The sequence below is a fragment of the Pteronotus mesoamericanus genome, unplaced genomic scaffold (assembly GCF_021234165.1).
Source record: "Pteronotus mesoamericanus isolate MK-2021 breed Mesoamerican mustached bat unplaced genomic scaffold, CSHL_Meso_final contig_1193, whole genome shotgun sequence".
NCBI lineage: Eukaryota > Metazoa > Chordata > Mammalia > Chiroptera > Mormoopidae > Pteronotus > Pteronotus mesoamericanus.
In genome coordinates, this window is record NW_026555039.1 from 2076695 (window position 1) to 2101299 (window position 24605).

Genomic DNA, 24605 nt, shown 5'->3' on the forward strand with positions numbered 1-24605 from the left:
GGGCGGGACGGACAGGAACGGCCTGGAGAGCATCCTTAGGACAGGGCGCGCCCCGAGGCCGGGCCCAGGGAGGCCAGCGGGCGGGGGTGTGGACCCCCCACGGCGCCGGGCCTCCTCCCCGTGCTCCCCGGGTCCCGCGCTGGCCTCCCGCCGCCCTGTGCTCGGGGCGCGGCTGCCAGGGGAGCTGCGCCACCTGCCCTCCTGCCTGACAGGCCTGGGCCGACGCGACGCCTGCGCTCCAGGACCGCCCGGCCCGTCCCCGCCCCCGGCACACCCAGGGCCCCCTCAGATGGGCGCACCAGGGACCTGCACCCACCTCTCAGCCACGCCCTCCACGCGCGCTTCCCAAGCGCCCACTGGGGGCAGGTGAGACAGAGGGACACCTCTGCCTGGGGTCGCGCTCTGCGGTGGTGGCCACAACCTAGAGCAGCCCCGGGCGAGGGACAGGGTGACAGTGAGCAGGAACCCCGAGGCAGGCCGCACAAGGGGCCAGGAGCCGTGAGGGGTCGGCCGGGAAGAGGGGAGAGCCCCATGCTTGGGGGCAGCGGAGGAGGAGGGGGGTGGGGGCCGCGCGCGCGGGCTCCGAGAGTGCGGGCTCACAGGGCACTGCCCCCCTGGCCTGGACTAGCTCGTCCCTGCACCCCGTCCCCCTGCTGGGCTGAGGTTTCCTGGGGGGCCAGCTTGGGCATCCCACCCTCCGGGACCCCTGCCAGGTGCCCGCAGGAGGACCAGGAGGGTGGGCAGGCCTAGGAGCAAAGGCCACCCTCCCCAGGCTGTCCTCAGGGCTGCGCCTCTGCCCTGGTTGGGGGTCCCTGCTCTAGCACCCCAGCCCCTGCACGGCTGTTGGCCAGACCCCCTCTCAGCCCTGGGACAGGCTGCCGTCACTGAGAGCACAAGTGCTTCCAGAACCGCAAGCCCCAGTCTGTGGAGGTTCCTGCCTTTCAGCACCTTCCAGCGCCTTCCAGTGCTTTCCAGCACCTTCTAGGGCCTTCCAGCACCTTCCAGCAAGGACAGCTGCTCCCGGGCTGACTCTGCACAGTCCAGCTCGTGGCTGGAGGCCACCTCCCAGTCCCCACTCCGCAGCCGCCCGTTAGCAGGCACCCTGAAAAGCCCGGAAGGCGAAGAGAGCGGCCTCAGGCTCTGGAGCCGCGCTGTTCTCAACAGACCCTGGGGGACCCTGTCTCCGTGGGATCCGCCATTCAATGGTGACCCAAGGAGCTATGTGTTGTCAACACGCCCTCACCAGGCCAAGGAGCAGCTTGGGAGGAGGAAGGCAATTTGTTTGTGAATTTTGCCCTTTGTTATGGAAAGCTGTTGGGTTTTAAAAAATTGTAAAGGTTTGAACCGTTACCTCCCAGGGTAGTCCGCCCCTTGGAGGGGCGGTTCGAGGACGTGTTTATTTCTTTAAAAAAAAAACAAAAAACAAAAAAAAAAACAAACCACGCAGAATGGATGTTAAGTAGCCGTATGCAAATTTCCTGGGGCCTGTGGATTTTATTCTCTTGAAATCTTTTTGAAAAGGCTCAGCCCCACAAAAATGAGAAAAATTGTGCTCTCCAGTCAAGCCCTGATTTCCATGGACGTTGCTCAGGTTCAAGGCCTGCCGCTAAGCGCCCCGGCCTTTCAGAAAGAGCGCTCAGGCTCACTGCAGAGCCGCTGCCCTGTGGCACGTCCGCCTGCCAGCCGTCCCCAGGCGCGCTGCTCCCGGGCTGGGGCTGGGGCTGGGGCTGGGGCTCGGGGCTCGGGGCTCGGGGCACCTGCCCAGGAGACGCTTCTGCTTTGCCTCTCGGGGACCGAGTGGTCCTGGGCGCCCTCCGTCCCCGGGGGCGCAATAGAGCGTCACCACAGACAAAGCGCCGAGGCAGAACGAGACGCAGCCGCGGGTCAGCTGGGGCAGGTCGACGGTGACCCCCAGATTTGTACATTTTAAGTCCTGACCCTCCAGACCTCAGGATGGGGCTGTATTCGGAAACAGGTTTACACAGAGGCGATTGATGTAAGATGATGTCACAGGGAGGCCCTCATCCCATGGGACTGGGGTCCTTGTAAGAAGAGGAGATGGGGACGCAGACACACACAGCGTGAGGGAGGTGACGGCCGTCTCCATGCCAGAGAGAGGCGTCGGGGACCAGCCCCGCCCACCCCTGGGTCGTGGACTTCCGGCCTCCGCGGCTGGGGGAGGGTGAGTGTCTGGGGTGTCAGGGGCTCTGTCTGCAGCACGTTGTTACAGAGGCCCCAGGAACCGAGAGGAACCCAGTCTGACTCAGGGACGCTGTGTTGGACCTTCCTGGCCACGCCCCCGGGACGAGTCCGAACCCAGTCACCCCCATACACACGTGACCACCGGCGGCCGGGGCGAGCGGAGGAGAAGCCGTGGGCTCCGCACACAGGCCACATGACTGTTATTTGACCGCGATGCTCAGAAACAGGCCCTGACTGACAGCCAGCAGAGCACACGGGCCGCGAGGAGCACCCTCACCTACAGCAGGGAGGAGGGGGCCGCCGGGGGGGGGCGGCTGCGGGTTCCAGAGCGGGTCCCAGAGCGGGTTCCAGAGCGGGTTCCAGAGCGGGTTCCAGAGCGGGTTCTAGAGCCGGCCGCGTGGGGCCAGCGGCACTGTCACCCCCATAAGCCTCTTGCTCTGTTTTCAACTCGTGAGAAGCCTGGCGACGGGGTCAAGCAGCGGGGGTCCCCCTTCCGAGGAGAGACTGGGCGCCTGCGCACAGTCAGGAATCTCTAAGAAAGAGCGTCGAGGCCTGTGGTCTAGGGGCGGGGCGAACTCAGTGCCCAGCACAGAATACCCTGCTTCGCACTTCCCCAAACAGCCGCAGGACGCAAGAGCAGGTCACTTGAATCGGCCCGCAGCCGGTCAGAGCCGGGGACCCGCCCCGAGGCGGGTGGCTGAGACGAACCAAGACTCCGCCCCGCGCCGCGCCCGCATGCCCAGGGCGCCCGCACGCCCAGGGCGCCCGCCCCGTCGCCTGGGCGGCTGGCCACGCCGCGCCCTCTCTGCGCTCCGGGTCTCCGTCTGCAGCACGCGCCCCTGCTAGGGCTCCTACCACCAGGCATCCCCGCGGCTCGGGGTCCGGGGCAAGGGCCCCCCTGCTCCCCACACCAACTGTTTCATAAACGAGGGTCCTGCATGGGATTCGGGTCAAAGGAGTCCTGTTGCGGCCTCCGGCCGGAGGGGAAGGCGGCGGCCAACGGCGCCTGCCTGGGGGGCCCCGCCCCAGCGCTGGGCCTGTCTAACCAGAGGAAATGGGGTCTTGGAGGGAACGGGGTCGCCGGCTTCTCCAGAAGGTTCCAGATGCCACAGGTCAATTCCATTTCAGCCTCAAACCGCCCTGCGGACTCCCTGCTGCTCCCCTCCTGCCCCGGCTCGCCCTGTGACCAGGCCAAGTTCGAACCCCTCCCGGGCCCCTCTCTGGACGGCCCTGCCAGGGACCCCCACAGGGTCTTGGCCCGTGAGATGTGTGTCCCATGGGGCAGAGGGGAACTCAGGTGGGACCCCCGCTTCCCGCCAGGCTGGATGCCACAGTGTCCCCTGCCCGGATGCCTGGGACGGCCACTCCCAAGCACACCCGCTTGCGCTGCGGTGTGGCCGCCCATTCAGCACAGATAAGCGCCTTCAGAAACGAGGGGGATTTAATTCAGCGTCTGAGTGACAGCAAGGAGATTTATCCCCTGCCCAGACAATGCCGCGCTGGGCTTTAATCTCCCCCAGACAATGCGCTGCCTCCGGCCCTCATCCCCGGCTTTCCCACGATGGCCGATTAGCGGAGGAGCGTTGGATGGAAGCCACTATCTCTCACGGAGGAGTGTTTGCGTGTCGGTCCAGGCTGGCGGGGCAGGGGGCGGGGAGGAGGAGGAGGGAAACGGGGGTCATCGCCCAGCCTCCGTTCCCTCGCCCAGCCGCAGGGGAGGCACCTGTGGCCTTCAGCTGCCCCGTGCCCAGCGGGCGGCACCTGAGCAGGCGCGGCTTCCGCTCCAATCACATCCCGCAGGGTCCATGCCGGCCCCTCTCCCCAGCGGGACACCTATCCGGGCCCTGGACCTTCAAAGGGGTCCTCGGCCAGTGCTCCGCCCCCTCCTGGAGGCTCCAGGCCACGTGGCGAGGTGACAGAGGTCACCTTGAAGGGCGCCCCTCCCCTTCCGATCTCCCAGCCTCCATCTGCACCTTTCGGAGCGTCTCCCGTCCAGCCGCCAGGGGCAGCTGCGGCCTCTCCCACTCTCCACAGCTCCCGTCCAAGGGCAGGACCAGTTTTTCCACCACCTTCGACCCCCGCAAGCCTGAGCCCGGGCAGGTCCATCCGCAGACCGCAGTCAGCCAAGGCCTCCCCTCAACCTCCGCCACCCCCAGCGGACACGACCAAGGGGCCCCCCAGCCCAGGCGAGGGCGTCTCCCTCCCTCGTGGGAATGTGACAAGGATGCTCCCAGAGCACCCAGGGGAGCGGGGGTGGGGGGGCTCCAGGCGGCCGCTGGACCTCAGTGCATCCCACCGCCCCCCAACCCCTGGGGACTTGGTGGGGCTTCCCGTCTCACACGGAGACACCAGGGTGGACAGCAGAGGCCCGTGTTTTGTCTGGTGGGGGTAAACTTTTGTGAAGACGGGAGTGTTCTCTGTTCCAGCGTCACTCGTTTTAAAATGAAAGCAGTGCGTGCAGAACACAGTGACCGTGACTGGCCACGGCTCACAGCGGTGTGTTGCACAGAGGGAGGTGCCGGAAGGACTGTTCCCGGGCAGGCCACTGCCACCGGACCGCCGGCCACCCACCTGCAGACCTGGCCTGGGTCCCTCTCCCAACGTGCCCCTGCCCCCGCAGGCCGGGATTCAGGCCTCGTGTGTCTTTCCCATCGAGGGCACCCGGCGCGCGCCCCCAGGGCCAGCCGAGGGCTGACTCTTCGTTCCTGGGGCGACAGGAGACGGGAGGTGTCTGCCCAGGGGGTGGGCGCGACCCCACGTGGCCAGCCACGCCTGCAGGGCCGCCCCTGCCCAGCCCCAGAGCCGCCGGGGGCCCCCTGCTTTGCTTCGGGGAGGCAACACCTATGCCCCCCGAAGCCCCAGACATAGGAAGAGAAGTCCCTCCCCACAGAGGCTCCTTCCTCCCCAGGAAGCTCCTGGGACTTCGCTGCAAAAGCACTCGAACTGAGAAGCCCACCGCATCCCTCTGCCCTCCTCCTGCAGCACAGGGACCCCACGGCACCAGGCCCCGCCCTGTAACCCTTAAACAAATGAGATGCAGCCCCGGGGGGGGGAGAGTCCGAAGCGGGCGCTGCCCCCAGGCCCCCGGGAACCCGGAGCCCCTCACACGCAGCCTTGCCCCCTCGCGAGCCCCTGACGAGGGCCCCTCCCGGTGTCTCCGGCTGCTGGCCCGCCGGGTGGGCAGCGCTGGGTGACGTCAGTGAGCCGGCTCCTTGGCTGCTCAGCTGGAAGGAGACGAGGGGGCCCCCCCGCGGTCCACACCTTCCTGGCCGCGCTGCCTCCCCTCCTTTCGGGACCGCGGTGGGCGTTTGCGCCCTTTTACACGGCCTCCGGGGCCCGTTCTGGGGAAGGCCCGCTGCAGGTGGCCCCCGACGTGGACCCCAGACAGTAGGGGTGAACGTGACCCCGAGATCTAAATCAATTCACCGGCTGCCCCGCACTGCAGCTGCCAGCATGGGCCCCCGCAGGTCTGGGGCACGGGGAGCCCCTCCGCGGTGTTCGGGGGGCACTGCAGAGTGCCCCAAACTCCTCGAGAGCGAGAGCCAGCTGAGGTGTGCTGACCCCGGGCCCAGCAGCAGCCAGTGCCAGGGACCCGCGGCCCATCCCCCAGCCCCTCAGCCCCAGACGCTGGGGACCCAGTGTCCTGTGCCCTCAGCCCCGACACCAGCCTTAGCCCCCCGAGGCCGCTTCCCGACGCACCGGAAACCAAACACCTTCCCCTGGCCGCTGGGAGCATGAGGCTTATCCCTAACATCCCCAACACCTTGTCCCTCAGTGTCCCCAACGCCCCAGCCGGTCCAACACCGGGGTGCTCGGCGGGGGCTCCAGGGAGCAGCGGGCTCTGACCCTCACCGTGTCCTGGCTTCCGCTCTGGGCGGGACCTCATGCACGCGGTTCAGCTCAGAGCCCTGCCGCCCAGAGAAGCCAGGCCCTGGCAAGGCCAGCGCCCAGTGGTTTATCTCAAATGAAGCCCTGGCCTTCGGAGAGGCTCGCAGGTGACCGTGGCCAGGGAAGCTCCCCGCCCCAGGCCTGGCCGCTGTCCTGCCCCTGGCAAACCCCTCCTTTCGCACCAGAAAGGGGCTCGGTGGGGTGGGGGGCTGGTCAGGGGCTGCTCCTTCTGTGGCCAGGGGACATCAGCACGACGGGGCGGGCAGAACCCCAGGGCATCGCCATCCCAGCTGAGATGTGTCCCTTTACAACCTGGACAGGACCCTGAACTCCAGGGATGCCCTGCTCCGCGGCGGGGCACAGGCAGGCAGGCAGGAGGTGGGGAGGGAGCGCAAATTTTCAGGATCATTTCCTGCGGCACAGACGGACAGGCGGCAACGGCGGCTTCCGTGAGGCGTCTGGATCCCGGCCGGCGCCTACTGAGCTGCCGACGCCAGGGCGACGTTGGGCTGCTCCCTGTCCCCCCAAGGACGGCGACGTCGAGGACCGTGCCGTCAAGGACGGCGCGCTGGGCCCCACAAGGCTCAGGACATGCTCCTCCGCATGCGGCGGGCGAGCAGCCTCACACGGTGCCGCAGACGGGGACGCGCCCGGGAGAGGCCAAGACACTGCCGAGGCCCCACGCCCCAGAAGGACCCCTCGGAATCCAGCCTTTTCCAGCAGAGCCAAGCCTCGCCCTTTGGCCCTCCAGAGGCTCGGCCACCCTGCCCTTGACCTTTCTTGTGACCTGGGCAACGCAGGCAGCCTCTCTGAACTGCCAGGTCCTCACCCAGGAAGGGGCGGCGGCACCTCTGACCCCAGCCAAGGCCTCACGGTCCCCAGGGACACCCCCAGCCCAGGCCCCCATGCGTGGCACACGGGCGGTTCCTCTCCCAGAAGGTGGCTGAGGGAGCCGACGCTCCCTGGGGGCAGCCTGGGGGAGAGGGCGGCGGGGTCAGGCTGGAGGAGGCAGCGGAGGAGAGCGGCCTTGGCCCCACTGAAAATGTGGCGCCCGGTCACCCACAAATGGCCCCGGGAGCCAGGGGTGACGGTGGCCGGCTCACCGGGCGACGGCCCACCGTGCAGATCCGAGGACAGGCCAGCACGGGACACCGAGGGCCCCACCGCACACTCACCCTGTGAGCGCTCCTGGGGAGGGGCAGCCTACTCACCCGCCACCCCTGCTCCGAGGCTAAGCCGCCTACTCCGGAAGCTTCCGAGGCTCGCCAGCCCTGGGCCCCGGTGCCTTCCGGGCCACCTTGCCCGGGAGAGGGACAGGGAGGCCCCTGCGAGAGAGGCTGTGAGTGTGGAGGCAGCGCTGGGACTGAGGAGCGGGCGCTGGCGAAAGAGGAAGAGGCAGCCCAGGGGCCTGGGGCCGGGAAGTGGCTCTTGCCTCGGCCGCAGGGTGGGGGTTCCAGAGACACTCCCTCTCCCGTGTGCGCACCCGCCTGCTGCCCTCCTGTGACCTCAATTCTCCCCAGCTCCTGGTCCAGCACAGCCAGGGATGGGGGCGCGGCTCAGGGCAGCCCCGCAGGGTGAGAGGTTCGGGAAGGGACACCGGCTGCGCGTCGGGGGCTGGAGGAGCAGCCGCGAGGGACCCCCGTCGGGAGCCCCAGGAGGCTGGGGTGAAGGGTGGAGGAGGAGAGGGTAGCCAGCCCTTCCCTGGGGGTGACTCAGTGGGCCCACGGCCCTCCCCGGGGCCGGCGGGGTATTAAGCGTGGATCGACCGCGCAGCAGGGCCCGGTGGGTCGAGCCGCCCTGGGCCGCCCCCGCTGGGCAGGCTGGGCACAGGGTGGGGCTGGCCGGGACAGAGGCTGAGAAGAGGGTGCAGGAGGGTGGCTCTCCCCTGGCCTGGCCCCCCTCCCTACCTCGGAGCCCACTATCCCAGGGCGGGGGGGCCTTCGACGTTCAACCGGGGCCCGTGGAGCGGGGACGGTGTGAAGCAGCCCCAGCTCCCCAGAGTCCCCCGAGCAGGCGGCGCAGTCCCCTGCACACCCCCCACTGACAGATCACCCCTGCGAGTCACCCCGAGCCCCGCGCAGACCCCCGCGCTGACCCTGGCTCTCCTGGCCCAGCCCAAGGCGGCCCACATGGGGCTCGCAGGGCTGGGAACCGCGATGGCTGCGGCAGCCGGGGTGGGCGGCCGGGCCCTCACGGGCTGACCCAGACCGTGCTGGCGAGCGGTGGGCCGGGCCACTGCGGCCATCTGCGCCCCGCCACACAGAGGCGGTGCCGGGGGGACCCGGGCAGGACCAGAACCTGGGCCTCCCTTTGTTTCCTGGGACACACCACGGTATTTCCGACTCCGGGGTCTTCCTGACTCTCCCTCCCCACCTCCCCAGGGACAGTGGGGTTCTCTGGCTCAGGAAGACCACAGCCGCGCGGCCCCATGAGGGGCGGACGGTGCCGTCCCCGCGTCGGCGATGAGGGAACGGAGGCAGAGCGCGCACACCCCGCCGCACTCAGACCGCCATCGACGCACTTGACCCTCCACCAGCCTCGGAGGGCGGGCCCCCCTGTCTTCTGAGCTGGCGTCGCCCCCTCGGAGGCCGCGGGCATTCGGACCGTGCGGACACCCCTGCAGGGCTGCCGGGCCGGTGACCACAGGGTCTCTGCCTTCTCACCCCGGGCAGGCAGACGGGCCCTGACCGCCCTCCAGCACCCGGCTCAGGACCCCATCAACGCACAGGGAGGACAAGCCTGGGAGCCCGGGCTGCCGCGCCCCTGGGCTGGAGGGCACAGCAGAGCCACAGGACGGCTACTTGTGCCCGGCCAGGCGGGGCCATGGGAGGGGCCCTGGAGCGGCAGCGGGGTCCCACGGCCCTGGCTCCCAGCCTCACCCATCCTGGCTTTGCCTCGGCCACACGGAAAATTCCCCTGCCGCCTCCGGGCGGCTGGCACCCGGGCTCCACGCCTCCGCCGCCCCACCCCCACAGGAACCAGCCCAGGGGGAGCCCCCAGCCCGCACACAGGCAGCCCCTGCCTCCGTGGCCCACGGGATTCTCCCGGAGGACCAGGCACAGCAGCTGGGGTCCCCACAGCGGCAACCCTGGGCAAGGCTCCCGAGGCCGAGGACAGGAAGCCAGAGGCTTCCCCTGGGGCCCGGCCCCCTCCAGCAGGAGTGGCGGTGGGGAAGGTGGCCCCCACCCCGGGGCCGAGCTTGGGGGACACGGTGCTTCCCACTGAGCCAGGCCAGTCACGCCCATCAGCGACATGCCCTCCTGGTCGCCGGTGTGAAAGTCACCTCCCCGCCACGGCGCACCTGGCCCTGTGGAGAGGACAGCGCTGTCCGCGGCGCTTTCTCCGCCACGCTGCTCTCACGGGCCCAAACCGCCCTCTGACCTCCGTGTTCTGACCCCGAGACAGCGGGGCGGGGGCGGGGGGTGCCTGCCGTCCACTTAACATGGGTTTGTGTTTAAGTCTCTCCGCTCTGACAGGTCTTCGGCCACCCCAGAGACGTCTGGAAGCCGCGGGGAAGCAGGAAGTCAGGGCGGGAAGCTCCGGTGTGCCCCGAACCCCCGGTCCGGGCCCCCACTCTCGGGTGCCGCCACCCTGCCCCTACCTGAGTGCTCCCCCCCGCCCCCCCCCGCTGAGCTACGCCCCTGGTGCTGTGAGCTCCCCTCCCCCGCTGCTCTGGGGCAAGCAGCCGGCCTCCTCCCCCGCCCCCAGCCCTCAGCTGTCAGTTTCTAGGTCACCGACAGCCACAGACCACACTGGCTGTGGCCACCGCTTTCCCCAGACCAAGGTCACCGGCCAGAGTCACCACTTCTGTCTGGCACTTCCTGGAACACGGCGGCCTGACCACAGAATCACAGAAATCCACACGCCAGCGGCGACTGGTGGAAATTCTCGGCGCTTAGGGAAATTTACCGAGAAGCCCTTCCTCGTCTCAGCTGCTCTCGGCCGGGACGTGCCGGGGGGCCCCGGCCAGACCCCCACGCGCCGACCCTCCCTGTGCTTTGCGGCCTGTCCACACCGGCCGCTGCTCGGCTACGGTCCAGCGGCAGCTGCCATCTGCCCTGGGACCCAGCAGACGCCTGCTCCCCCGTCGGCCCTGGACCCCGGGCCGGCCTGGGCCCTGGGAGGAAGGGCGGCTGGTCAGGGGCCCCCTGCCAGGCGGGTCAGAAGCAGCTTTTTGAACGAACGGGCACGCGTTACCAGAAGAGGCAAAGAGGACTCCTGAACAGACCCCAGCACACTCACCCCCACGCTCCCGACTGTCCCTGGGCCACCGACCAATGAGCCCTCTCCCGGGACGCGAGGGTGGCCCTGGAGCGCTGGCGGCCACCATGAGCCCCGAAGGGCGTGGGCGTGGCCACGGGGAAGGTCTAAGGGTGCGCCCCAGGCGAGACGGGCGCGTGGGTAGGTGGCCGGGGGACACTGCGGAGCGGGCGGCGCCCTCTGCTTCGGGGTTCACGCTGCGGCCCTTCTACATCGTCTCCCCGCCGGGCCGCCTCCCCTGACCCCGTTAGGTCTCGGGAGCCGCCAGAGCATGGGACAGGGGAGCGAGGCCCCCGCTGCGCACCAGGCTGGCTTGCTCGGCGCCTCCCGCCCGGGTCCGAGTGTCTGAGGCCGGCCCTCAGGAAGGCCGGGAGGACGAGCCTCGGGATACGGAGGAGCTGGCACTCCGGCTGCATTCCTCGCAGGAAAGCCCTCTGCTCCGTGGGCGATCTCCACCTCCCACCGCCCTCCCCCGGCCTCGGTTTCCCCATCCACTCGTCACTGGCGTCCGAGCGCCCACCTGGCACGGCTGCCATGTGACCGGCGGCCTCGGGGCCGGATTTTGATCTCTGTTTAACAACCACCCCTCTCTTTCTCCCCAAGTTTCCTCATGGCCTCTGGGCTTCTAGACGAGAGGGAGCCTGGCCTGGACACAGCCCGCAGGGCCGGGGGCCAACATGGGTGGGGGCAGGAGACCCTCACGGAGGCCAGTTCTCCCACCCGCTCTGCAGGGCATCGGTGGGGAGAAGGGGCTGCGCGGGCTGGACCCTGGCCTGTCCCCGGACCCCCTCTGGAAGCCTCGGGCACCGGGGCTCCACGGGAGTAACGCGGGAGCTGCCCCGTGGGGTTCGCGCCAGACCTTGCACAGTGACCGGGGGAGGGAGACAGCGCCCCCACCCTGGGAGCCCCTAAGTCCCGGCCCGAGGGGTCTCCTCTCAGCTCGGGGCCGAAGGCTCAGGCAGGAACATTGCCGCTGCTTCCGGACGCCGGGTCAGCTGCCGGCTTGCTCTTCGGGGGACGTGGCAGCAGGGTTTGAGATCCGTGTGTCTTGGCCAGAGTTCAAAGTTCAGGAGGCCTTGGGGTCCCGCTGGGAGACCGTTATTAGCATCCGAGGAAGAGGAGAGCAGCAGGCTATGCCCAGGGGCCCCCCAAGCCGCGGGCACCAAACGCCGCCCCAGGGCGGCGCCACAGGTACACGAGGCTAGCAGGTGGGGGTGCCCGTGTGGCCGACCTCTGCAGAGGTCATGCGCCCATGGGGGCACGAGGTCAGCATCTTCAGGTGAAAACAGCCACTGGCATCCTGAGGAGTTACCACTGGTACGCGGGCCGCCCCTGGGCAGGGTCAGAGACACCCCAGAAGCCACGCTGAGCGGGTGCCACAGCCCCCAGCTCCCCAGGCAGGCACAAGGCAAGGCCTCCCAGATGGACTCCCTTCAGAGCAGACGGGCAGCTCCTGGGGATGTGGTGCCACCGGCGCCACCCCTCCCTGACCAGCTCCCCCTGCACAGTCTGGATCCCAGAGTCCCTGCCACAACAGGGACATCTTTGCACTGTTCCCTAGATGCCAGGACACTCACCCGCTTTCCCCGTCCCTTCCCCAGGGGCCAGCGGGGTGGGACTCTGCTAGTCCGACGGGAGGCGGCGGAGCCGGGATTGGAACCCAGGCCGTCGGGGGCAAGGTCTGGCTTCCTGTCTGCCACACGCAGGGGCAGCCCCACCCTCCTGGACCCCGGGCTTTAATCTGCAGGACATTTCTGTCCCTCCTGACCAGCTCGCCCACAAGCACGTGCAGCCCGGACAGAGCGGCTCAGAGCGTAGGCAGAGGCAGGGCGGGCCCCCGTAACAGCCCCTGGCAAGGGATGGGAGGGGGCAGGGGGAGGGGTGGGGGGATGGTGGGTGGGGGGGTGGTGGATGGGCGGGTGGATGGAGGGACGAATGGGTGGGTGGAGGATGGACGGTTAAATGGCTGAGTGGATGGGAGGACGGATTCACCGGTGAGCGGACAGTGTGCTCCGAGCCTGGGCCAGCGTCACGCGGACGAGCCTGCTCTCCATTTGATGGGACTGTGTGGCAAGGTAACAGGCGCATGCTCCTACTTCACTAAATCAAAAGAGACACCCACGGGGAGAGGCCGGGGTTCTGGGGACAAACATCCAACCTGCCAACTTGCAAGTGCAGACACGCAGCGCCCTTGGTTTTTCTCTGTGCTGGTGGCCGCCCTGGGAACAAGCCACTTGGGGAGCAAACGCAGCCCAAGAAAGGGGCATCCGCCCGCATCTGCAGGGGCGCCTCGGTTTCAATGAGGACACTCCATCAGATAAAAAGGCCGACAGAAGAACACGCACGTCACAGCCTGGGGACATTTTATTTTTGCTGCGGAGGAGCAGGGACGGGCTCCCACCCCTCCCGCCGCCCCCACGGAGCGCTCACACCGCCCTTCAGCCCCAGGGAGGTGAACGAGCTCCGCGCAGGGCGCGGGCCCCCCCAGAGGTGGCTTTGGTTTGCAGGGGCCGGGGCAGGATGAGGGCCCGGGGCCCCACGCCTTTCAGAGAACGATGAGCTCTCGGCTGTGTGCCTCTGCGGGGGACAGGGTGCAGGCGCGGCAGGGTCTGCCGGCGTGTCCTGCAGGCCGGGGCAACGCTGGCCGAGGCTCTGCCTCCGGCCTTCCACGGCAGGGCTGCACCCGCAAAATTCACTACACCCCCCTGGGGGGACAGGGAGCAGGGGGCGACAGTCTATAAATGCATTTCATGACCCTCTCGCTCCCACGCTGACCAAGGGTCCCACTTTCAGTTTATTCAAACACATAAGAACACGTGCAGGGGGAAGGGCCTCAGTGACGCAGGCCCCCGGCTCCCCGATTTAACGCGGTGAAGACTCCGGGGCTGACCCCCACCCCTCCACGGGGAGACTCAGCCCCGCAGAGCTCCGTGCGCTCGCTCCGGCTGCCGCGAGAGCGGCGGCTGAGGTCAGGCGGCCGGGGAAGCCGAGAACGTGTAACGTAGGCGATCCTGTGAGAGGTGCGGACCTCATAAATCTCAGCCGCGCTGCGGGCTGGCTTCAGAAGGTGAGAGCAACAGCGTTAGAGGCAGAAGAATGCAGCGCGAAGGCCAGCGCGGAGGAGTCATTGGGGACGAGGGAACACCGCGCCGAGAAGCTTCGTCTAATCTTTCCTCAGCCGCCAGCGGGAGGCCGGACCCCGTGCCACCGAGAGGAACGCGCTTCCCTCCCTGGAAAATTGATTTGTCAACAGCCAGAGATTTGTCCAAAGGCATCTGAAGGTTGTTTTTGTTTTTGTTTTTGTTTAAAAAAAAAAAAAAGGTAAAGACAAGAACTGTGGGCAAAGGCGCACACAACCCGAAATGCCTCTGGACCCAGCGGCCCGGTGGCGGCCCCTCCGGGCTGGCGGTCTGGAGCGGCAGGATTCGCAGTGTCCACGGGAACGGGAGCTCACGGGGCATTCTTGACCGAGAGTGGGTTTGCAAAAAACACCAAAGATGGTTTAAATCTGTTCCTACGATCTGAAAACTCCCTCCCACAAACCCAAAAATGTGAATTTCCTCATTTGGGGTTGTGTTGCCTGCCAAGTGTAAGGAAGGACCCCTGACCTGACCCCAATGTGGACAGCGGCTCCCTGCCAGGCCCCCGGGCTGCGGGAGAGGCCCGCGGGACCAGGGGGTGCAGCGTGGGGGGCACGCCCGGCTCCTGGGCCTCACGCGGCTCCAGCAGGAAGGCTCTACTCCGCCTTCCGTAGATGGGAGACGCCAGCCCTGCAGCCACCCCTCCCCAGGCGCCAGGTGGGCCAGCGCGGCCCAGCGAGGTCTCCTTGGGAAGCGAACCTCCCCTTCCCCGTCCCCCGCGAAAGACCGGGGGTTTCTGGGAGAGGCTCGACAAGGCTCCGGCGTGGGGCGTGGGCAGCCCCCGGGGCAGGCTCCCGGCGGCCGCACCCGCGGTTGACAGCGGCTGCCACGGGCCTCTGCCTTTTCTCTCCCCTCCCCCGCCCTGACCGGAGGACGCGGCGGGGCCCCTCGCCCATGGTTTCACTCCCGCAGGTGCCAGGCAGGTTCTCGTTTCCCCGAGGTCTCCCAGCGTGAGCACCTTCCGCAGGTCTTTTGCCTAATTAACTTCGTACTTCACAAGATAAATAAATCGGGCAAGCACCAGCTGAAGCCCGGAGTCCTTTGTTAACTCCGAGAGGAAGCCAACGCAGAGGAAGAGCTCGATAAAGTCGCCCCTGGAAGGCGGCAGGTGGGGGCGGCGGCGGCCCCGATGGAAGGGCCTGCTCCGCCCGGCTCCGGCCCGGCGCTCACGGGTGCCAGCCGGCGCTGCCGCAGCGTAGGGAGGCGAGCCCCCAGGGCTCCCACCTGGCCCTCCTGCCCCCAAACAGGACCCAGGTGTCCCTATGGAAATGCTGCCTGAGGCGGCAGGTCAGGCCGCTCACCGACAGGAGGGAGCCGGGCCGACACGCGGCTCAGGGGTGTGGGGGAGCTGGAGGCATGGGCCTCCACCCCTGGACAGGAAGTGCGGGCCCACCCCGGCCCGCAGCAGTGACTCCCGACACCCGGTGGGTCCGCGTCCGTGGCCCTGGGGTCCAGGTCGGCCGCCCTGGCTCTGACGCCCTGTATGCAGATCTTCCCAGGTACGCAACTGACAGCCTACAAACACTCCCGAACGCACACGCACACCTGAGCGTGCCTCAGTTTCCCCCACCCGTCCTCCCCGAGAAGAAGAGGCCTGAGATGAGTGAAGGAAAAGAGGGACCCAGGACGCAAAACTGCCTGCCGTCCCAGGACACTGCGACCGTTGCCGCGCCTGTGGGTGTGCCGTGAGGCCCCTCTGAGCTCAGCCGGAGGAGGGCACTGGGCCGTGCCCAGAGCAGCGGTTAGCGGCCAGGCCCAGACAGCCCAGAGTTCAGAGAAGCCGCCCGCCGCCCGGGCGCTCCAAGAGCCAGCTCCCAGGGCTGGACACGCGTCTGTGCCGGCAAAGTTGGGGCCGGCGAGGCTGGGCCAGGTCCCTCAGTCGTGCCCACCGGGGGAAGGGCCTGGCCTGGGAGCCGGCCTGGGAGCCAGGCAAGTCACCCGGGCCCCCCGAGGGCACCCGCCGGGGCTCCCGGAGGTGAGCTGACAGGGGACACGAACACTGATTTCCAGGGGAGCGGGCAGGCCTGTCCTGGACTGCGCCACCGCCCACACGCTATGGGGGTCCCACTCCACAGCGGGAGGGCTGTGCCCCCAAGGACAAGCCAGGCCCGGGCCACACAGCTTGCAAGGCGACAAGGGTCAGCGGGGGTCTGTCTGAGCCCCAAGCCTCCGCGGCCCTCCCGCGGGCAGCCGGACGGGGTGTGCAGACGCCTCGCCTGGACCCAGAGTCAGGATGTGCCCGCCCTGGCCTGGACCGGGCCTTCCTCCCTCCTCCCGCCCCAGGGCGGTTTGAGGCTGAGCTCAGCCAGGTGGGCCCACACGTCTGTGGGTCCTGGGTGGCAGTCCCAGAATGGGGAGCCCGTGTCCGCGGCCAGAGGCGGGAGTAGGACGAAGGGCCTGGGGGCTGCCGGCACCTGCAGCGGGACGTGTGCGGCCAACCCGGCGCCTCCGCCCAGGGACCCACCGGCTCCCAGACGCCGCTGGCAAACAGCGCCAGGCACGCCCGGCCTCTCTGGCCGCCTCCCTGTGCAGCCGGGCCCGCTGGGCCAGCAGCTGGGGTTCACGCCGGGCGCCCGCGAACAGCCAGCCTGAGAGCAAGATGCTGCGCTTTGTTTTAGGAGCGGGCGGGGGCCCCAGGTACAGGTACCGGCGGACATGGCCGGGACTCAAATTCCCACGGGCGAGAGCAGAAGGGACGGAGCCTCCCTGGCTCAAATGTCCGGGGCCAGCGGCCTCCACTCTGGGGCTACACCTCAAATTTCGGCGACAGACCGGTCGCAGAGCGCAGCCCGCGTTATCGGAGGCCTGCGTGAGCTCTGTGCGGCGTGGCCCCCGGCCCCCGGAATTCCACGCCTCCCAGGGGGCGGATAATCCCACGCAGGGCCTCCTGCCAGAGCCCAGGGCGGCGCAAAGTGCTCCCCCGGCGCGGAGCGCTTCTGATCCCCACGCAGCTCTGTTCAGGAGTCTCCTTACGGGGCCCCAGGGTTCAGATCGAATGTCCCTTTGAAAGGGCCAGACGGGACCCTGGCCCCCGCCCCTGGACCTGCACGACACCAGATCCAGCCGGCCCTGCCTGTGCTTTGGGAGGCCTCTGCCTGCCCATCCCCGGGGAGCAGCCCGACACCCCAGGCCGAGCACACCAGCGTCGCGACGACGAGGGAGGAGGGACCGGCCCGCCCTGCCGGGCGTTTGCCGCGACCCTTCTTCCCGCGGAGACCCCGGCCGCGCCTGGCCTCTGCGGTCCCAGCCACCCTCTCCTCTTGCTCTACAAGCTGACAGGACCCGGACTCCCAGCGCCAGCTCCCTGGACAAGGGTCCCCTCCCCTGCAAACGTGTGCCCCCTCTCTGTCCACACGTCTGCCTCCTAAGTCATCGGAGACAAACACCGGAACATGGTTCATGGCATCGTGTCTGTGTACGCGCCGTTGCACACGTTTGCACGCATGTCTGCGTGCATGTTGCGTGTATACACTGCATTGTGTCGCTGGTGTGAGGGCACGCTGCACGTGTGCCGGTTGCGTGTCTGCATGTGGGCACACACGCATATGCACGTGAGCCCGTGCATGTGCACCTGTGTGGGTGTGCGTGTACACGTGGGCACACAAACTGATTACAGAAGCCCCGTCACCCTGCAGGTCCCTGAGCGAGTGCTCAGCACGTCCCCGGAGTAACACGAAAGGCACACTCAGGAGTCGGATGGCGGCTGGAGAAACGCGGAGCGAGGAGACGCGGCGGCCCCTCTCAGTGGTGGGACCTGCCGCTCGGCACCCCCAAACTGCCTGAGCAGGACTGAGCACGAGACCCCAAAAGACAGCGCCTGCCCCCAAGCCTGGGCCCGGGCGCTGGCGCTCGCAGGGTGGGCTCGGAGAAGCCCCCCAGCCCCAGGCTGCTCTCCCTGGAGACTGGGTGGGCGGAGACGTCTGCGTGGCCGCGCGGGCCGCGGGCCACCGCGACCCCGGAGCCCCGCCGCCCCCCAGCGCAGGGGGCCAGGGCCCGTGCAGGCGCGAAGGACCCCGACCCATGACGCTCAGACTCGTCCGCTCGGTTCTCATCAAACGATCGTTCCCCATGAGCCCTTAAACCTGTAGGCCACACACCCCCGTGCAACTCTGCCTTTAGTCAGGCCTCCGAAAGTTCCAGAAACCCAACGCGGCCGCGAACGATGACCGCCTCTGCCCCGCAGACAGCAGAAGCCATCGCCACGCCGCGGTCCCATGTCCTGCCGAAGCCACTCTGGCCGCCCCTTCCCTCCCGGGGCCCCAGCCCCTTCCCCGTGTCCCATCTGAACGGGTCAGAAGCGTCGCAGGCAGGGGCAGGGCACAATGAGCCCCTGTCCTGATGCAGAGGAGGGCGAAAGCGGGGGCCAGGCCGAGGGGGGGCACAGGCGCTCGCCCCGTCGGGCACACAGGTCTCGTTTTGCGTCCCGGGCGCCCTTCTGGACGGACGGGTGAAGGTACCGCCCCAGCTCTCGCGGCTCAGGGGGGACAGACTCCGCACCCTGAGGACGGGCCCCGCCCTGCCGGCCGGGCTGGAGGTCCCGGGCGGGGCGCGTGCCACGGCCCGAGGGCCCCTGCTCTGTCCTGGCCCAACAGAGGAGGAGTGGGCCAGGCCACCCAGGCGCTCACGGCGCACGCCCCCTACCTCGGCCCTGACGGGGCGAAGGATGTTTCCCGGGAGCTCCCTGCTCTGCTCTGAAACCAGACCCCCAGCCGCAGGCCTCCTCAGCGAGACAGGGCCCGTCCACCCAGGTCCCCGGCTCAGCTGCAGCTCCCCAGTCTGTCTCGGCCTGGGCCAGGGCGACTAGAGGCCAAGGAGGGGCCCCTGCCCCCGACACGCATCACGCCGGCCCGGAGATGCTCCCGAGGGACCTGCAGGGGCCTGCGCCTCCCGAGACCTCAGGGAGCAGAAAGTCTCTCCCCTTGGGGGGCCGGGCTGCCTCCACGCCCCCGACACCCCCTGGCCCCCTTTGCGCAGGGGCGCCGAGCCCGAGGGCAGCCCCCCACCCTCGGCCCCCACACTGAGCCGGCCAGCGGGCTCGGGTGGTCCGGGCCCAAGGCCAGCCGAGACGATGGGCCACTCGCCCCGTCTGCAGCGTGGGGAGTGCGGACGAAGAGCCCCCGGTGCAGAGCAGCCCCCGGGGTCCTGGGCTTCATCGCCCAGCCCTGCCCGCCGGCCTGGCACCCCAGGACCTTTGCCTCCGGGCCGGGCAGAAAGGGCAGGTTTTGCTCAGGTTTGCTTTTATAAATCCTGTGAGGGTCACAGGCTTCAGGGAGAGAAGCCACGGTAACGCCAGCCCGCAGGCGGCCTCCTCCGCCCGCGACCCCGTGGCCAGGCTGCGCCCCCCTTCTGGCCATCGCAGCCCCGTCCCGGGGGTCCCCTCGTCCTTCGGTCCCGCGGTGGGCCTCGCCGGCGTGTCTGCGCCCCTCCGCCAGCCGGCAGGCCCCGCAGGTGAGGCCAAGCATTATTCTACCCCGGTGAATAAAGAATCGGGCGTTCTTTGTCAGAAAACGCCGGGCGGCATTCTTCCACGCCCGCCCTCTCCCTCCCTCCGTCCTGCTGAGGCTGTGGGTCAAGGAGGGGGACTCCCGAGGGGCCGCCGGGACCGGGCTGCCGTAATGGGCTTCTCACCCTCGCCTGGTCATCGGTGCCCCCGCCCCTTTGAACGAGGGTAGTCTGTCAGGGCTGGAGGCAACCTAAAACCCGAGGTAAAGGGAGAACTCGGAGCAAAGAAAGATTCCTTATCCAGGCTGCTAGCCTGGGGCCGGGGGGGAGGCCGAGATGGGCCTCGAGCGGTCCCCGCCATAATTAGCAGATGAGATTCAATAACACACAGCAGCTTTGAGCGGCTTTATCTAACCTTTGGAAGGTAAGATTAACACCTTCGATGGAGAGAAAGTTAAGACCGGGGCCCCTGCGCTTTGCGATTCTGATTCCGCGACGGGAAACGAGAGCCCCCCTTGGGCCGGCTCTCTGCCCCCTGATTTCTGAGCGCTCTTTCTTTCCGCTGGTTTTTTTTCCAGCCCTTTTGTGCACAAGGACACTCGGCCAAACGTGCAGCCACTCAGACTCCACCCCCACCATCGCACACGCGCTCACGCTCGCACGAGCTCCCCGAGCGCGGGGAGAGTCCGCGAACCGGGGGCCGGGACCCCCATCTCACCGGCTTCTTATCAGAGACGCCGGGTCTCCGCGGGCCCTGAAGAAACCTCCCGCCGCCCCAGGTTGACTTGTTGCTCTCGGGTTTCCTGGGCCCGGAAGGAGCCGCGGACCCCAGCCCCCTGGGCAGCGCTGGGCACATCGGAAGGGGCTCCGGCCTGGCCCGGCGGAGCCCGCCTCGGGCCGGGGCTGCCGGGGGCGGGCCGGCGCGGCAGCGGCCACGCGGGGACGGCCGGCAGAGCCACGGCGCGAACGTCGGCCGATGGGAGGATGGGCCCCGCGTGTCTCAGTGGGTCTTATTTTTGAAATCCAGTCAAATCACTTCCAGGGAAAAATTGATCTGCCTCTGATAGCCTCTCCTTCCTGCTAACATAATAAATAAATAATTAGCCGCGTCGCCGGGCTGCGTCGTGGAATAAAAGGGCGGCTCGGCGGGCCGAGAGCGGGGACGCGGCACCGGCGCGGGGTCGGGCTGTCCCCCGCCCGCGCTTCCTGACAGCATTTGTGTCCTGTCAGTCACTAGCTTTATGTGCAGCCCGGGCGGGAACTGAATCCCTATTCAGAGAGGCCCTCACAGGCGTGTGATTGCAATTTAATATTTTCGCACACAGACACATCATTATCTCGGAACCTGACACTGGCCGCATAATTCTGTCATTTTTCAAGAGGGCCTAATTTTTCTAAATGTGAGTGCTACGGCCCAGGATTATCTAAACAGCCCCCTCTCGTCTTTGTTTCTTCTTGGGGGTGAGGGACGTGCGGGAAAGTGCTGGCAGGCCGCCCCCCTCCACCTTTGAACTTCGGTCTCTTCTCCCCGCCCGGCCAGCTGCAAACGGCCCTGGGCCGGCCCGGCGGCCGCAGCTGCAGCCTCTGCGGCCACGCAGGGCTCGGCGGTGGGGGACGGCGGGGGTGAGGGGCTCTTCGCAAAGCGCGGGTGTTCGGGGACGCTGCATTGTCACTGGCAAAACAGAAAGGCCCGAGGGTCAGTCTCAGACATCGGACCCAGCTTCGCACACGCATGTGTGAATGCAGAGCCCACGCACATAGGCGGGCACATCTGCACGCGCCCTGAAGGCCAGGCCGGCACGCTGACCGGACGAAGGGTCAACGTCGGGGGCCACGTTCCCTCGCGGGGCGGAGGCTCCGGCCAAGAGAACGCTCCCCGGCTGTCGAGCGGCTCGAGAATGCTCTGGCTTTTCCGGGAATGAGAGCTGTGGGTGTTTGCAGGGAAAGCCAGGATTCCCGGGGAGGGGCGAGCAGGTGGCAGGGGACAGGGCCGTGGCGCAGCCCGGTGGACACCGTGCCCCGCGATGCTGGCTGGCGCCCGAGGCAGCACGGTGCTCCCCGAGCCAGGGACGTGCTGTGGGTCGTAAGTGCCCTCCCAACAGGGGCCCTGGGCCCCGCGGCACGGTGGCTCCCCGACACCGACGCCTAGAACCGACCCCCAGGGCCACCAGCGGTTTCTCCCAACACTGCACGCAGGCTCGGTGCCAGGCCAGCAGCGCAGCGACGGGACCCCAGAGGCGCCAGCCACCACTTCTGAACTCGGGGGCCAGAAACGGCAGTCAGGGCAGCCCCAGAAAGAGATGCCCGTTTCCGAAACGGGAAGAGCTAATCACATCACTTTCCCGGGACCGAGAAAGTGCCCGCGTGCACACGTGCAAATTCCGGGGCCATGGCCTCATTCTGAGCCTTCAGGAGGGAGCGTCATCTGAGGGCACGTTAAGTGCCAGGCCGTGACAAGCTCCTGACAGGCTGCAGCCAGGGGCGGGGAGGGGGGAGGCGACCACCACAGGCTGCTGCCGCAAGCCGCGTTTTTGGTCTCCGTTCGATGCTTCGTGGCCCAACGGGCCGGCCTCTCTGAGCGGCGGGAGCAGCCCGCCGAGCAGATACGGAGGCCTGAGCACTCAGCGCGGCCGCCCTTGCCCTGGCCGGGCAGCTAGACGGAGCGATGGGAGTCCATTCTGCAAACCCGTGTCTCCGCGCTGCGCTGTGCCAGCTTCGGCACGGAGACGCGGGATTAGACGGTGTCCCAGGAAAGAGGGCCGGGCACATTCAGCCCCACACCCCCTGCATCCACCCGGGCCTGGTCCTCCTCTGTGGAAACGGTGGCAGTGCCCTGCCCGCCCAAGGGGACGGGAGACACTATACGGATTGCATTTGAGCCACGGAATTTAAAGCAGAGGGCAAGACTCACAGAAGCTAAAACGGGCGCCGACCTCCACCCCCTCCCTCCCGCCACCGTCTCCTGCGGCCTCACTTGACATACAGCAGTTAGTGGAGGGTCTGGCGACCCCTCCACCAGCACAGCGGCCAGGCCGCGGAGGGGGAGAGCTGGCTGTCCCCACGGTGCCGAGGCTGCGGTGGCCCGCTGGGCTGAGTCTGGTTTTGTCCCTTCCCCAAGTTTGGACACAGAGGCCCAGACTCTTGGACAAGCACCACTGGCCAGGGCCGATCAAAGGGTCTGGCGAGCATCTGCGAACCCCCAGAGTCCCACACTGGCCAGAGCACAACAGCGTGACCGCGTCTTCCTCTGAACGCACCCCCCTCCCACTCCCGAGCCGAGCAGCCTGCTGCGGCCAGGAGCCCCGCACACAGTAGGTCCGTGGACGCCGTGCTGGGCTCCAGGGGCAGAGATGAAGGGGCAGATGGACTTGGGCGGCCCCGACAGCAGGGGACCCCCCTCCCCCTGCAGGAACAGGGCAGCCTCTGATAAGAAGGAGCCGGCAGATGTCAGCAGCTGTTTAAACCCTGAGGACAGATGTCGGGACGGAAAAGGCCCATCGCGGCCGACAGGCTGGGGGGAGCCGGGGGGCGGCGCTGGCCTTGGAGCTCGGCGAACACCTGGCTGCGCGTCGGAGGGGCCGAAACGGGCCGCGCACCTGTCTTCCCGGTTTGAAAAGGCGAACTCTCGAGCTAAGAACCGCGGGAGCCGCAGGGCAGGAGCCAACGGGAGCCCTCGGCCGGGCTTTCTGGGGGCAGAGCCTGGGCCCCTGCCCTCCTCCTGGCCTGGGCGCCCGCGGAGGCCCCCTAACCGCCCCTCGGAGGTCCGGAGGCTCAGGACCACAGAGCAGGTTCCCAGGCAGGCCAAGGACATAACACCAAAACTCGGTTCTGAGCGCAGGGAAGCAGCACACCCCAGAGTGCCCTGACCTGCTTGGCGCAGGGCTCGCCTGCCACGCGGACGGACCCCCCGGCCACCCCAGAACCCCCGCCTTCTGAGCAAGAGCGCTCAGGAGACACCATGCCAGACCCTTCCAGAAACTTCCGTGCAGTCACCCCCGCCGGAGGCCGGCCGTGGCAGCGCGTGAGGCACAGGCGCTCACACGCACACACACAGGGCAACGTTCCAGCTGAGCCACCCCTCACTTCACCCTCCCAAGCGCCACGCCCTCCCTGGTTGCACCAGGGCGCCCCGTGGCCGCGACATGGGACCTGGCAGCGGGAGCCCGCCCCGCAAAGCTGGGCGAGCGGGGTGCCCCTGACCCCTCCCACGGCGGCCGCCGCAGGGCCCCCCACGAGGCCTCAGGCGCAGCATCCGGGGCACCCGCGGGCCAGGACGTGGCATTTGCATGAAGCATTTGGCTTTGTTATTCTTTCTAAAGTAGGAACGTAGACAAAGCCACTTATTTCTCAACTCGGCAACTCACCAAATGGAAAGCAAACCCCAAGCCTGAAGACACACCCTGGGCACACGGAGGTCCTATCAGCAGGACCGGGCCCCCACAGCCAGGGATCAGGGGAGACCTGGCCCTGGGCCTCCCCGGCCAGCAGGAGGGGCTTCAGACCCAAAGACAGTGAGCCTGCACCACCCCCACCCCAGCCATCACTCCGCTGAAATCCATTGTGTCAAGAGGAAACAATCAGATGTACCTAAATCTACCCAGATGAGTCACGAGGCTAAGGGGCAGGTGAGGGGACAGCCCTTAACGGGGCTAGAAGTGACAAAGGGCGTTCCCGGCTGCTCCCCAGGAAATCCCCGGGGCCACCTGGGAGCCCCTCTCCCCCTACATGGGGGACAGCAGTCCCAGGCCAGGCCTCAGGCCAAGCCCACGGAAGGCTCCGCTCCCCGCGCGTGCCCGTGGGCACGACTGGGGGCAGGGAAGGGATAAAGCCCCAAGCAGATACCCCGAGGAGCCCGCAGAGGGGCGGAGGCTGAGTCTTCCACAGCAGAAGGGCTCCCCCTCCGCCTCCGCGCTGGGACGGACCAGCGGCCACCCCTCCCCGCAGACCCAGACCGTGCCCGGGGGTGCGGCGCCAGGGCCCCCGCCTCTGCCCCCTGGGCCGCAGAGTCCGCGCAGGCTGGGCCGGGCCTCGGCGGAGGAAGCTGACCCCGACACGCACACGCGGGAACGCCCTCCGCACCCACGCCGGGCGGGGGCGGGCTGCAGTGCACGCAGCCCGAGCGGCGGCCAGGCTGGCGGAGTCCCCAGCCGGGTTCACTTTGCATCCTCTTGGTGCGGTCAGAGTGCAGGTGTTGGCCGCCGGCCCCCGGGCCTCTGAGCAGGGCTGCGGAAGGTGACCGTGGGGAGGAGGCTCCTCGCTTCCCCGGGCTGGGACACGGGAGCACGGGCCACCTCCACGGGAGGGTCTGCTCCCTGGCTTGGAGGGCCCTGCCTGTGCACGGAGCCCTCCCCGCCCCCCGCTGGGGCTGGAGGGGAGGCCGGGTGCGCGCAGGGCCCCCGAGCACCAGCCTCTCCCGTCCCCTGCACCCCAGGTGTATTTCCAAAACCTCCGTCACCGCCCCACGGAGTCCAACTCAAGGGCAGGCTCGGGCCAGAGCACAAACAGCTCCTCGGGGCTGTGCCGGGAGAGCCCCCGAAAGAGGAGGCTTCGGGCCGGAAGCGGCACAAGCGTCCGGAGGCAAAATGTGCCCGGGATGACGCGGCGCCTCAGTGAGAGGAGATAAAATATTCACCGGGACCCGGCCGTGTTTCCAAATGATTATAAATTATTTTA

The 24605-nt window shown here is 68.0% G+C and overlaps 1 protein-coding gene across 1 annotated transcript in view; it reads right to left on the minus strand.

The window, feature by feature from the left end:
- Nucleotides 1-24605, minus strand: part of PRDM16 (PR/SET domain 16) — a 275230-nt gene that overhangs the window by 244218 nt on the left and 6407 nt on the right. The gene's annotated exons all lie outside the window — the stretch shown is intronic.